The sequence below is a fragment of the Phocoena sinus genome, chromosome 6 (genome assembly GCF_008692025.1).
Source record: "Phocoena sinus isolate mPhoSin1 chromosome 6, mPhoSin1.pri, whole genome shotgun sequence".
Taxonomy (NCBI): domain Eukaryota; kingdom Metazoa; phylum Chordata; class Mammalia; order Artiodactyla; family Phocoenidae; genus Phocoena; species Phocoena sinus.
Window position 1 is genome coordinate 37224657 of NC_045768.1, and position 12483 is coordinate 37237139.

The 12483-nt window shown below is 41.3% G+C and overlaps 1 protein-coding gene across 2 annotated transcripts in view; it reads right to left on the reverse strand.

Annotated features, from left to right (window-relative positions):
• Positions 1-10159, reverse strand: part of RUSC2 (RUN and SH3 domain containing 2) — a 59761-nt gene extending 49602 nt beyond the window's left edge. Inside the window, exon 1 of one of the 2 annotated variants that reach the window (XM_032634507.1) lies at positions 9892-10159. The gene's annotated coding sequence lies outside the window, so the exon portion shown is untranslated. The remainder of the gene's footprint in view (positions 1-9891) is intronic. The other variant, XM_032634510.1, reaches the window with a different exon arrangement.
• Positions 10160-12483: the final 2324 nt, after the last annotated feature.

A 12483-nucleotide genomic window follows, 5' to 3' on the forward strand; every position in this document is an offset into this window, starting at 1 on the left:
AAAATTTGACTTCCAAAAGCTGTTCAATGATGTGTCTTCATTTTATACTTGTCTGTATTTTTCTAGATTCTCAACAGTGAGACTATATTTCACCTATAATTAAAGAAAGAGACAAACCACTTTCTCAGAAAATATTTTTAAACAAAATAGACACGATTTATTTGTTTCAAAGGAAAAATATCATAGTATCCTTCATTTCATCTTTCCCCATAAAAAGACAGTTAAGTTTAAACATTTTCTAGGTTAAAATCTGAGCGGCTAATACCATTTCCTTAGGACTATTCTCCACAATCTCTTAATCTTGAATGAGTGATAGATTTATAAACCTAATCTCTAAAGGAAGAAAACCCAGTGTGGAAATGATATGCTTCAAATCACACTCTTAGTGGCACTATTTGGCCTTTGATTCTTGGGTCTTGTGCACTAGGGCTTTTTATTTTTCTTTTCTTTTCTTTCAAAACAAAAACAAAAAAAAAACAAAAAACCAACAAACAAAAACCTTTATGTTGATTAAATCTGAGAACCATTGATGAAGAGGCTGAGATTATAGTTTGGGTCTAAGAGTAGTTCTACTCAAAGTGTGGTCTATGGACCAGTAGAATCAGCTTCTCCTGGGAATTTATTAGACTGGAATATGCTTGGGCCCAGTGCCAGACTTACTGAATCAGAATTTCAGGGGTGAGCCAGGTGATTTTTCTGCAGCCTCAGGTTTAAGAAACACTTGTCTAGAGGAAATTAAGCAAAGAAGCTAACAGTATGCAAAGAGAAAGAGGTGCACAGCCCACCTACTGTTCAATGTATATTTTTTAAAGCATATACATTATTATATAATATTCTAAAAACAAACCTTTTTTTTCTTGTTATGAACTAGAAAGTATGGCTAGAAAAAATTTTCTTGGCTTTGGACTAAAAAAGGTTGACAGGGCTTAGGATTAAAGGGCAAAAGGAATCTGTAATTAATTCCTGGTTCCATGCAGCTCACTAAATTAAGGCTAAGGGTTTCACATAGGAATTTGGGAACTGTATGTATGCAGTAAATATTTTGGTTATATTTCTCTCAAGCCATGATTGCTTACTGGTGGGTGGTCATTTGAAGATGATGGGATCTCAAACCCAACCATTTCTTTCAACCTCTTTCCACTTTGGAGTCATGACTCAGTAGGCAAAATTCAGTAGTCATGCTTCCCTGGTGGTCCAGTGGGTAAGACTCCACTCTCCCAATGCAGGGGGTCTGCATTTGATCCCTGGTCGGGGAACTAGATCCCACGTGCATGCCACAACTAAGAGTTCACATGCCGCAACTAAGAAGTCCGCATGCCGCAACTAAGAAGTCCGCATGCCGCAACTAATAAGTCCACATACTGCAACTAAGAAGTCCACATGATGCAACTAAGAAGTCTTCATGCTGCAACTAAGAAGTCCACATACTGCAACTAATAAGTCCGCATGCTGCAACTAAGAGTCCACATGAGACCTGGTGCAGCCAAAATAAATTAATTTTTAAAAATTAATTAATTTAAAAAAAAGAGAAAATTCAGTAGTCATGTATCATCTTTGGTGACTGGTTTAAAGTGTGCTTTATGGAGCCCCCTCATTGACAATGAAAGGTAAGCGAAGGGGATGGAGAGGAAAGGAGGGAGAGACAGATGAAAAGGTTAGACTCTACTTCTTCGAACCCCTTGCCTTTAACCAAAACAGCTCAGCTTTTACCTTTTTGTGTCCACTTTCCTGTGGAATATACTTGAACAAAGAGCTCCCCTCAAAAAAAAAAAAGAGCTCCCCTCTAAAAAACATTTTGAAATTTTCTATTCTCTACTACATATTCTCACAATCCAGTAAAAAGCCATAACTGTCTTTTCCCCCCATGAGATCAATGCTCCTTGTTAACTATCTATCACCACAACCTGGCTGTCAAAAAGGACTCACAAATGCATAATAGGCAGGTGGTCCTGCTTCCAGGCCTCCCTTCTCCAACCACTATCATTAGGGATGAATAAACTAATAATGTTGCAAGTTGCTGTGTTGGATGTGAGGCAAAGCATATTATATAAATCAGCCTATAAACTGAAATAGACAGTACCCTACCTAAGAAGTTAACTATAGCTATAAGTATAAAGTAAAGAGAATAATATTTTCAAGAAGTAGAATAGCTCTGTAACACCAAGTAAGAGAAGTCCTTCAAAGTAGTCACCTTGGGAGACAATTCACTCCAGTAATGCTCCTATTTAAAACATTTCCAGAACCCATCTTTTGGAACTGCAAAAACCACCTAGCCAACTCACAAAACTGTGAGACATAATCAGTCATTGTTTTAAGCCACTAAGCTTTGGGGTATTTGTTATACAGTAATATATAAGCAAGACAGAAATCTTTAAATCACTATGATTTGGAGGATATTTAAAAGGAAATGATTAGGGACTTCCCTGGTGGCGCCGTGGTTGAGAATCCGCCTGCCAATACAGGGGACACGGGTTCAATCCTTGGTCCGGGAAGATCCCACATGCCGCAGAACAACGAAGCCCATGTGCCTTAACTACTGAGCCTGAGCTCTAGAGCCCGCAAGCTGCAACTACTGAGCCCGCGTGTTGCAACCACTGAAGCCCGCGCACCTAGAGCCCGTGCTCCGCAACAAGAGAAACCACCGCAATGAGAAGCCTGTGTACCGCAATGAAGAGCAGCCCCCGCTTACCGCAACTAGAGAAAGCCTGTGTGCAGCAACGAAGACCCAACACAACCAAAATAAAAAAAAAATAAAAAAAAGATACTATCAAAAATAAAAAAATAAAAGGAAATGATTAGCCTTACAGAAAAACTCTAGCTATCTACAACGTACAGGGAATAGGCTGGTCTGATAACAAAGTTTGGCTGTATCTTTAAATAAACAGAATACAACATCCTTCAGATAATAAGAAAATAACATTTTGTAAGAGAAACAACTCTTGAATGAATGGGATCAGCACTAGGTCCCCAACTCTCCCATCTTGAGTTTTTGCTTTTTTCCTTGGGGTCTTCTAAATTCTATCTATACTGACTTTAGGAATATGCTTATCTCCTTTTTTTTCCTTTACCTGAACATGGATAAAAAATAATTTTCCATTTTTCCCTAAGTACACTAAATATAAGGCTGCATTTTCTTTCTTAGAATAATTATACAAAAAAAGAAAGGAAGCACAAAAGTATAAAAACAGGTAAATGAGTTAAATATAGATTTTAGGATTCTAAGATAAACTTAAGTATAAACTTTGGATCCTAAAATAACTAAATCTAGCCAGAAGTTGGCTGGCCCTTTTTTTCCCTCTCCACCCAGTTATCAATTTGTTGTCCTTGACCACAGGACCACACAAGAAGCCAAAACCACAGAAGACATTTCAGAGCTGTCTCATTTCTTAAAGAAGATAAAAGACTAACTTATTAAACCAAGAATTCCAGAGAACAGAATTTTTCTTCTTTAAGTATCAAAATTAATTTTTTTTAAATTTTAGGTATTTTGATAAAACTCTTTTAAAATATACACTTTCACTTACACACTTTTTTTTTTTTTTTTGCGGTACGCGCGCCTCTCACTGCAGCGGCCTCTCCTGTTGCGGAGCACAGGATCCGGAGGCGCAGGCTCCGGACGTGCAGGCTCAGTGGCCATGGCTCACAGACCCAGCCTCTCCGCAGCATGTGGGATCCTCCCGGACCGGGGCACGAACCCACGTCCCCTACATCGGCAGGCAGACTCCCAACCACTGTGCCACCAGGGAAGCCCCCACACTTTTGTTTTAATCACAGTGTATAGGCCATAACTTAACTTTTTCTTGATGACTCACTGTTAACACTAATATACTATGCTAAAATATAGTTTTGTTCTCAGCATCTATTATGGACTTACATCCTTAAGCATCAAACCAAACCAATCATCAAATTCCTAAGACTGTGTGTTAAGAGTAAATATGGTTCACTTTTGCCACTTCTATTCAACATAGTATTGGAAGTCCTAGCCAGAGCAATTAGGCAAGAAAAAGAAATAAAAGGCATCTGCACTACTGTTGGCAGATGACATGATCTTATATGTAGAAAACCCTAAAGATCTACCCCCCCAACTGTTAGAATTAATAAATGAATACAGCAAAGTTTCAGGACACGAAGTCAACATATAAAACATATAAAATCAGTTGTGTCTCTAGACAATAATAATGAACAATCTGAAAAGGAAATTAAGAAAATAATTCCATTTACAACACATCAAAAAGAATAAAATATGTGGGAATAAACGTAACCACTGAAAACTATAAAATGTTACTGGAAGAAATTAAAGAAGATACAAATAAATGGAAAGATATCCTGTGTTCATGGATGGTAAGACTTAATATTGTTAAGATGTCAATACTTGCAATATTCGACAACATGGTTGGATATCATGCTAAGTGAAATAGGCTAATCACAGAATGACAAATACTGCCTGATTCCACTTGTCTGAGGAATATAAAATAGTTTAGTTCATGAATCAAAGAGTGGAATGATGGTTGACTGGGGAGAGGGAAATGAGGAGTTGTTGTTCAATGGGTATAAAGTTCAGTCAAGCAAGATGAATAAGCTCTAAAGATCTGCTGTAAAACAATGCACCTACAGTCAATAATATATTGTAAACTTAAAAATTTGTTAAGAGGGTAGCTCTTTCCACAACAACACAAAGGATGTCAACTGCCCAAAGCAATCCACAGATTTAATGCAATCCCTTTCAAAATCCTAATGATATTTTTTGCAGAAATAGAAAAATCTATCCTAAAATTTGTATGAAATTGCAAAGGATCCTGAATAGTCAAAAAAAAATCTTGAAAAAGCAGAACACAGTTGTAGGACTCAAGCTTCCTTACTACACAGCTTACAGTCATCAAAAGAGTATGGCACTGCCTCATGCTGGTCAGAATGGCCATCATTAAAAAGCCTACAAATAACAAATGCTGGAGAGGGTGTGGAGAAAAGGGAACCCTCCTACACTGTTAATGGGAATGCAAGTTGGTGCGGCCACTGTGGAAAACGGTATGGAGGCTCCTCAGAAAACTAAAAATAGAATTACCATATGATCCAGCAATCCCACTACCAGGCATACATCTGGACAAAACTATAATTCAGAAAGATACATGCACCTCTATGTTCATAGCAGCACTACTCACAATAGCCAAGACATGGAAACAACCTAAATGTCCACCAACAGATGAATGGATAAATAAGATGTGGTATATATATACAATAGAATACTACTCAGCCATAAAAAAGAACAAAATAATGCCTTTTGCAGCAACATGGATGCAACTAGAGATTATCATACTAAATGAAGTAAGTCAGAAAGAGAAAGACAAATACCATATGATATCACTTATATGTGGAATCTAAAATATGACACAAATGAAACTATCTATGAAACAGAAACAGAATCAGGAGCATAGAGCATAGACTGGTGGTTGCCAAGGGGGAGGGGGTGGGAGAGGGATGGACTGGGAGTTTGGGATTAGCAGATACAAAGTGGTATATACAGAATGGATAAACAACAAGGTCCTACTGTATAGCACAGGGAACTATATTCAATATCCTGTGATAAACCATAATGGAAAAGAATATCAAGAAGAATGTATATATATATGTATAAATGAGTCACTTTGCTGTACAGCAGTAATTAACACAACTTTGTAATTCAACTATACTTCAATAAAAGATAAATTTTAAAAAAAAGAGTGTGGTACTGGCATAAAGACAGACACACAGACCAATGAAAGAGAACAGAGAGCCTAGAAATAAACCTGGCATATCTGGTCAAATGATACTCGACAAGAATGCCAACACTATTCAAAGGGGAAAGGACAGTCTTCAACAAATGGTGTTAGGAAAACTGGATATCCACATGCAAAAGAATTAGATTGGGCCCTTATCTTACACATCATACAAAAATTAACTCAAAATGTATCAAAACCTAACCATAAAAGATAAACCTATTTAAAAAAGCTTAGAAGAAAACACAGGGGAAAAGTTTCATGACACTGAATTCGGCAATGATTTCTTGGCTGTGACACCAAAAGCACAGGCAACAAAAGAAAAAAATAGGTAAACTGGATCTCATTAAAATTTAAAACCTTTTGTGCATCAAATGATACTATCAACAGAGTGAAAAGGCAACGCATGAAATGGGAGAATATATTTTCAAATTATAATATCTAATAAGGGACTTCTATTCTGAATATATAAAATACTCTTACAATTCAACAACAGAAAGACATATAACCCAATTAAAAAATGGGCAAAGGATTTCAATAGACTTTTCTCCAAAGATATAAAAACGGCCAATAAGTACATGAAAAGATACTAAACATCACTAGCCATTAGAGAAATGCAAATCAAAACCACAAGATACCATTTCACACCCATTAGGATGACTATTATTTAAAAAACAAAACAGAAAATAAGTGTTGGCAAGTTTATGGAAAAACTGGAATGCTTTACATTGCTGGTGGAAATGTAAAACGGTACAGCCACTGTGGAAAATGGTATGGCAATTCCTCAAAAAATTAAACACAGAATTACCATATGATTCAGCAATTCCATTTCTGGGTATATATCCAAAGGAATTGAAAACAGGGACTCATATTTGTACACCAATGTTCATAGCAGTTTTATTCACAACAACCAAAAGGTGGAAACAACCCAAGTGTCCATCGATGAATGTGGATAAAAATAATGTGATATATACATACAATGAATTTTATTCAGCCTTAAAAGGGAAGGAAATTCAGATGCAAGCTATCACATGGATGAACCTTGAAGACATTATGTTAAGTGAAAATAAACCTGTCACAAAGAGACAAATATTGTATGATTTGACTTATATGAAGTACCTAGAGCAGTCAAATTCATGGAGAAAGAAAGTAGAATGGTGGTTGCCAGGCGCTGGGGGAAGAGGAAATGAAGAGTTAACCGTTTAATGATTATGCAGTTTCAGTTTGAGAAGATGAACAAGTTCTGGAGATGGATGGTGGTGATGGCTGGGCAACAATGTGAATGTGCTTAATGACACTGAACTATATATTTAAGAATGGTAAATTTTATATTATATATATTTACCACAACTTAAAAAAAAACAGTAAACATGGTACAAGAGAAGTTCTACTGTGAGTTGTTAACTTTTCGTTAGAACGCACTCCACACCCCACCCTCATCCCTTGAAGTTAATCCAGAGCAATGTTTATATCTGGCCACTCAAAATAATATGCTCATTTTGCAAGACAGACTCATTTGACAGGAATTACAATATCATATGTCAATATTTGATGGGTGTTTTCTGGGTAACCTAAACACTGACCAATGGCACTATCTCTACAGAGCCTGCCCTTACCCTAACATGCAGTCAGTGAGCCATCTCAGTCAAGTGACATTTAATAGGGTGCTCAGTCATTGTGTATGAGCAACAGAAGAAAAGGATGAGTTATTGTCCTAAAGTTGCAGAGAGAAAAACAGAACACATAAGCCTTCCCATGAACTAGGGTTGCCAGATTTAGCAAATAAAAATACAGGACAGCCTGCTGTTTATCTGAAATTCAAATTTAACTTGGCATCCTGTATTTTATCTGGCAACACTCTGAAATATTGGAAGTGAAGAAAAAATAAATCAAACAATCCAGAGTGTTTTGGGGCTACTGAGGTCTTAACAGGGATCCTAGACAGGGAAAAGTAGAAAAGCCCATTAAAAACATATTGGTTAACAAAAAAAAAAGTACTGGTTTCCAGATACCATGCCCCTGCTTAATTCAGCTCAGGAGCTCTTTCCTGCTTTCAGTATGTGTGATCCAAGACTTACTTTGTAAAGTTACAAAGATAAGTCAGAGAATGGTAGAAAGAAAAAGTAAAGAAGGATAAATCAAAGCTAGAAATGGGTGAGAAAATACCCAGCTTCCAGTTAGGCAGGCCTTGCCTCAAAAAGGAACCTTAAACATTTAACAAAAAGGAACCTTAAACACTTAACATAAAAATCAGAGGAAATCAGATTTTGACCTGGCTCAAAGCAGAAAAGAAACAATGATGGTGAGTGTGCTATAGCCATACAGTAGGAGGGACACGGATAGCAGAACACCAGAGACAGTGGTGGGATCTCCCCACTCCCCTAAACCGTATCACTGCTTAATTTCCATGGAGCCTGCTAAGAAACTCCAGTCCCTATTTTACCTACTAATACGCTGAGCCCCAGTGACAATAATGCCACTATTAGTCAGGCAACTACTTCTTAGCTCATAAACTCCCGCAGCTTGCCAGCCATTGTTTCATCACTCAGCAATATCATCCACTTCCCCACGGAACCGGGGCCAACACTGAGGTCGCCGAACCCTGTCTTAGCTTCAGGAAACTGAATCTGTTCAGGTCATCCTCTTAGGAATCAACAAAAACAGGTTTCAGGCTTTCTGTTCTTTGAGAATCCCATCTTTAAAAGGCCCGTGTTCTTGTTTATTACTGACACTGTTCACATAGCAGTAACCCCTGCCTGATTCTGGTCTACTGAGATATAAATGGCCCATATGGCCTGATCATCCTTCAGTAGTATTTAGGAATCTTTGATAGTTCTCACACTAGGCCAGCCTGGAATGTCTACCCCTCCAGTGGAGGAAAGGGGAGGGGAGGTATCCAGGAGCTAAAAGGGTAAAATAACTGAGGTCATTCCTCCAACCTGTCCTGAAGCACTAGCTGACCAGCTACATTGGGTAAGGTTTAAAGACTGTGGCTAGCCTCCACAGTTCTTCTCTAGAGGGAGCAGTTAGTCGCTAGGGCAAGAGGAGGGGTGTCACCTGGGTAAAGCTCTTTCAAGATTATCTGGGCAGCCTCTGAGGCACACTGACCAGTAAAAATTTCTGCAGCCTTGGCCCTGACTTTTTTTTTTTTTAAACAGAACATAAAGGGAAATCAGCTGATAAATAGAAGTTTCTATGTAAATGACATTAGATGCATGAATTGAGAGACTGAATATGTTCAGTTCTATGCTCCCAACGTAAGCACCACAAGTAATCCCCTAGATGCCCTTCCTTTTTTCCCACTTCATGTAACTAGTGACATTTTTCTCACTAAAGCACTCTGCCTCACAGCCTCTGCATTGGTCTCATTCATTCACCCACCCATTAAATATTTACTGAGTGCTACCATGTGCCAAGCACTGTGCTGGGCGCTGGAGATACAACTTAATAATGTACGGTCCTTGCCTCCAGGGCAGTCCCATGGCGTCCTCAGGGCCAGCCTGGTAATCCCAAGCCAGCCCTGGGCAACGGGAACACGGTGCCCTTTGCAACAGGTAAGAGCGGTAGCAGGGGACTGGCAAACTGCCAGGCCAAAGGTTTTCCCAAGGTAAAACGGGATGTGAGAGCAATCCCAGCCCGGCTCAGGCAGACACCAAGTTGGGAAGCAGGGGCCAAAGGGGCGGAGGGCGCAAAGGACCCGGTTGTGCGGAGGACCCCGCCGCAGTCGCCGGGCTGAGTGCTGAGCGGCCGCGCTACCCCAGAGCCGTCACTGGAGATGTGGGTACAACGATGACTACTGGGCGCGAGTCAGCTGAGGGGGTGTCTCCGAAGGGACACTTTGAGGAGACAGTTGGAGTGGATCTGGGGTGACGCCCAAAAGGATGGTTAGTCCTGGGTGTTTGAGGGTTCGGTGGATGGCAGAGCTGAAGGGTCAGGACAGGACTGAAGACGAGGTCGGTCCAGAGGGTCGAGGAAGACCGGAGGGTGAGGTTGCGGCGACGAGGGGGAAGGGCGGAAGGGAAGGGGCGCTAAGGGTTGGATAGGTGGGCAAACTGAGGGCTTTTCTCCTAAGGGATCATTTGGAACGCGAGGGCAGTGGGTCTCCGGGACTTCTTCCGATCCCGAAGAGACGTCCTACCTGGTTTCTCGCCTCAGTTTAGTCCTACGGCGTAGGCGGCGGCGTAGTCTCGCGCCCTGCAGGGGTCGTGTTGCAGCCTGGACCAGCAGGAGCCCCCCTTCTCTCAGACAGCTTGGTAACGTCCGGTCCCCCCTGCAGCTGTGGCGCCGATGGTCCGATCTGAATTGCCTTCATGCCGCCCCTCAGGACGGCCAGTGGTTCGGTCCGCTGTGGGCCTGCGAGTGCTCGCCCACCTCCCCGCTCCTGCGGCTATGCGCGCAGCGAGTCACGCGCAGTGCTTTCCCGCGAGGGGAGCGAGCGGCGAGGCTTCAGCCGTGGCCCCGCCTTCTGCGGCGGCGCCCCGCCCCTTCGGGGGTGGTGCCGGGCAAGCGGGCTGGGGTGTACTGGAACCCGGAGAACCCTCGCCCGCAGCCTAATTGGCCTGTGGAAGGCAGGTACATTTGCGCACCCACCTTAGCCTAATGCCGCGATTCTCTGCCTGACACCGCAGTAGAACCTCTTGGGAAAAACAGAAAAACAAAACTAAAGCCTGACCTCAGCCGAGACCAGTTGAACTGGAAGCACGGGTAGGGTGGAGTAGGGGTGGGATGGTGTCCAGCCTTGATATTTTTAAAAGCACCCCATGCGTAGCCAGGGTTAAAAAGCCCGGTAAAACCTAGAACGGACAAAGACTGTCTCCTTTGGCTAAAAATTTAGTCAGGCTTTTCTGGGTCTGCCCTGGACTTAGGTTGACTTTGGGCTTTCCTCTTTGTCCTTGTAGAATCCAGTTTGAGCAAGGATCTCACTAAATCAGTTTATTGGAAGTTCTCCGCCCTTGGTATCTGACCATCCTTGGTGTCTTATCACCTTGGCCTGCCTTCAGCACGAATTCTGTTGAGTTGGTCTACCAAGAATCCCCCTTACCCCTGATGTTTCTTCTTAGTAACTGCTATGATCATGTCCCTCCAAAATTCAGATGTTGAAATCCTAACCCCCAAAGATTAGTAGGTGGGGCCTTCGGGAGGTGATTAGGTTATGAGGAGCTCGCATGATTAGGATTAATAGTTTTATAGAAGAGATCTCACAGAACTCCCTAGCCCAATCCTCCAGGTGAGGAAGTCTGTGACAAGAGAGCACTTAGCAACCATGCTGGCACCTTGATCTCAGACTTACAGCCTCCAGAACTGTGAGAAATTTGTTTATATGCTACTCAGTCTGTGGTGTTTTTTGTTTGTTTGTTTGCTTGTTTTGTTTTGTTTGGCCGCATCGTGGGGCATGCAGGATCTCCATCCCCAACCAGGGACTGAACCCGTGACCCCTGCATTTGGAGCACAGAATCTTAACCACTGGACCACCAGTGAAGTCCCTGTGGTGTTTTATTATAGCAGCCAGAGCAGATTAAGGCTGTAATTTTCCACCCACTGACCCCTACCCTGCTCCTTGGCTAATAAATTACCACTTGTCTTTGTTGGGGTCTGAGTTGAACTCAATCTCTCCCCCACTGCAGCACCCATTGCAGTGGTTCCTATAGCTACTCCATGGTCCCTGTCCCCCTCAGCTCCCGTAAATAATATCTGCCTTACCATCTTTAACAAGTGTCACGAATAATTTTTACTTTAACGGAACTCATGCACTTCCTGCTCCTAGGCAGGGTGTATGTGGGACATTGAGGATTGTGTTGTCGTCTTCTTCTATCCAAAGAGGGCTAGGACCAGCCAGGGAGACCAATGGAAAACTGGATGTTTGTGCAGTTAAATGGTGCAGGGTGGGGACTTGCCTAAACTAGGCCAATTGGAATTCCTTCCCTGAAAATTTGGATTTGGGAGAGAGAGAATTACACCCTTACTCATTGTTAGACTTATAATGGAAATTTGAGAGTGCCGAGTGACCACCTTTTACTTGTCAAATGACCTGAGTAGCAGAGAAAACCAGTTTGCTGAGAAGTATCAATTTGTTGCCTAGAGAGGAGTCAAGTCTAGACCCAAAGAGACTACTCCCCAGCTTCCTGGGGCCCCCAGCAGCTGGTTCTACTTCTTACTGAGGCGAGCTTGATTGTTGCCCTAGGTTGATGACATATCCTTCTATCCATTCATATAGTCTCATTTTTGGCTTCAGCAAGTGGGGGTTACTTCCTGTTATTTGTGTTAAGGGATACTTTTTCAAAAAGGTAAAATCATGAGTCTTATACAAATATAAAATAAATCTATATTAAACTCACTAATTAATGAGAGAACCAGTAAGACACTAAGACTGGTTCACATGAGTATTTGACTTTTAGAAATGTAAATACCAGACAAAATTAATTTGCATCACTGGGAATAGGAATTATTTGCATTGTTATGGGCAAAAATATTTTGCATTATTATCAGTATTTGAACAGATTTGAACTTAAGAAATCTCACTCTAGTTGGAATGTAGATATTGAATTAGAGGAAAGTAAAGAGACCAGTTAGGAGACTGTGGTAATTATGATGAGAAATGGGAGGGTCTGAATTAGGACAGTGGCTGAGGGGTTAGATAAGAGGAGATAGATCTAAGAGAGATTAAGTGTATAGAATCTATAGCAGTGGTCCCCAACCTTTTTGGCAACAGGGACCAGTTTCATGGAAGACA